Source organism: Haliotis asinina, chromosome 6, assembly GCF_037392515.1.
Source record: "Haliotis asinina isolate JCU_RB_2024 chromosome 6, JCU_Hal_asi_v2, whole genome shotgun sequence".
Classification (NCBI taxonomy): Eukaryota; Metazoa; Mollusca; class Gastropoda; order Lepetellida; family Haliotidae; genus Haliotis; species Haliotis asinina.
In genome coordinates this window covers 14,150,001-14,152,833 of record NC_090285.1, presented here as the reverse complement: position 1 = coordinate 14,152,833, position 2,833 = coordinate 14,150,001, and positions in this window count along the sequence as shown.

Sequence of the window (2,833 nt, the reverse complement as noted above, 5' to 3'; positions counted from 1 at the left end):
TGGTGTGGATCTTCATCACAAGGGTCGGTGCCGTTGCCTAGTTGTTAAAGCGTTTGCATGTCACGGCGAAGACCTTTGTTCGATCCCCGCATGGTTAATACATGTATATGTGAAACCTATTTCAGGTGTCGCCCTCCGTTATTTAGCTGGAATAATGCTAAAAGCGGCGTAAAATTCACTCACTTAAACATTCGTCATCACAGATGAAACTATACAGTGTGGCTCACAATGAACAAATAGATTTAATTAAAATGAGATTCGTTGGTACATGTACAGCATTGTGTTTTAACAATAAAGCAATCTTTCAAAACAATTCACTGATAAGTGATAATTTTCTTTTGGAAGGGGGTGGTGGGTGAGCCTAGACGTTATAGCGTCACGGTCCCGGTTCGATTCCCCACATAGGCACAGTGTGTGAAGCCCATTTCTGGTGCCTTCCTCTCTGGAATATTCCTCAAAACGGCGAAATACCAAACTCCCTCACTCTTGGAAGGGCTATGGGCTAGCCCAGTGGTCAATGAGTTCGTTCGCACGTCAAAGATCCGAGTTCGATTCCCCACATGGATACAATGTGTAAAGTCAATTCCGTGGCAATGCTAGAACATTGCTAAAAACGGCGTAAACCTTCACTCACTCACTCTTGGATGGCCATCACTCCAGTGAGGTTAACGGGTCTCTCAAAAGAGTCGGTTTTATCTCGGCGTGTCGGTAGTTCCATTAATGGGAGTGGCTGTTGTTCAATGCCGCATCAATTTTTCAAATAGTTGTGGCGAAACAGTTTGGGACATATGAAGCATGTGATGTTCCTATTCTAGTGAGAAATATAGTGAAAGGGTGTTATGGACTTAACACTAGTTTAAGCCAGTTAAATCACATCGTGTCACTTAAATATGACGGGGTGTGAGTGTGGGTGAGGTGTGTCATGGGATACAAGGTTCAGGGGTGTACCATGAACATACGAACCCGGGTACAGGGCTTATAGGGATTCGAACTCCGAAACTACCCAGCGAATTGCGGGACTCAAATATACTGTCTCTTCTCAGACGTGGACTGAGGAGGAGCATCTTCACGTGCTCAAGGTCCCCTGGTATCAATGAGCACGACGTGTGTAGCCCACTTCCGGTGTTCCCGGCCGTGATATTGTTGGAATATTACTAATAAAAGCGTAAACCATGTACTCACTCATGCTTTCAAAAGTCTACTATCAAGTGTCCCTTTGACTCGAAAATAGAGAGATCCAGAAAAAAACCAAAGAGTTCATTGGTTCATTCGAAAACCATGAGGTGAAAAATTGTTGACTTACGCACATACACAAGCAAAGAATCCCGTGATGCTCAGCAACAACATACTGTCCAGAGCTCCAGATAATTTTTCAAGCTATTGGGCATTTACTCCCACGTCTATTTGTGTACGAGTAATTGCATTTTTTGAGGAGTAACTAGCATTTTGTATACTCCCACTAGTTAAAAAAACTGACTACTTTACTTTCATTTCCTTATCCATATTGGGCACTTAACTCTTCTAAATATATAAATATAAATTCATCTCAATAGACTAAACGTTTTTAGCAATTGTCTTCTTGCCAACGATATGGCAGCCATTTCTAAATACTAAACATGGAAGTCATGTGAGCATTAGAGTTAATCCCGGACAGTGGCTGCGGTTATACTAGTTTATGTACCTATAGGCATCGCCTACACTAGCTAATGCTGTTGTAGAGTTTGCGCGCCACGACGAATCACGGCAAACCAATTCAGTTAAATTGAGTAATGTACACAAGATATTATACACCGATTGGGATTTAAGTGATTCTCACGTGGTTTTTTCAGCGTTGGTCGCTGTGGTAAATTAGGGGATTCAGTGTTGATTCACAAGTAAATAGGCGTGAATAGGTAGTAAATTATACTATGTACATGTACTTGCTGGCTCACAGGCGAGAGAATAAGAGTCGAAATAACAATGTAATATAACAGGGGAATAAAGTAGTGCTTTGAGCATGTAGCTGTGTAGATGAAACGAACGTTATCGATTCGAATAGCATTTCACATTCGTGTGATGTATTACCGCACTTTGTGTTGTACATTTTGCAGTACGCCAGGTAAAACTTTACCTCGCTCCACGACTGTACTGAATGCTCAGCCCACAGGTGTATATAGTCATTTTATCCGTAGAAGAGGCTAGTCCAGATAGGCCGATAGAATCTAATGTTGACTGTCTATCATCAAACATTTGTAGAAACTACTATCAATTATTACCTAAGATGCTTGGTAAGGTACGGATAAAATCATACAAGCTCTGTATTTTCGATGAGGCAATGAGAATATGCGAGTCATCAGAAAAATCCAAAGTCAGATAAACGGCAGTAAAATCATGCAATTACGTGTTATCATTATTATCGTGTGTCGTATGATACATGTGCAGAGATTATTAGTGTGCTTCTCAGTCGGTAATTGTTGAGTATGAGTCATACTTTATCTGTTTTGAAGTTTTCATTCACAACACTTTACGTGAAGCATATCAGTTATGAAGAAAGTGCTACCCTCTCACGGCCGGTGGGCAAAGCATTCTCGCGCGCGTAGAGTTCTAAGGGACGTAACTCTCGTGCTTAGTGAGCCGCCCTCGACAGAGAGAGCGGAAATAGTTCTACGCTTATCACGAATGCTGAATTTTCGCGTGTATGAACGTCGCACATCCTAGTATTGTTTTTCAAACTCTAGCTGACAAGTAAGAGGGTAATTAATGCACAGTTCTAATAAAGATCCACAAAGAATGCCCAACATGCCGAGAAAGCTGTAGGTTCCGCTCGATGCTATTTATAGTATTCAATGTCTCG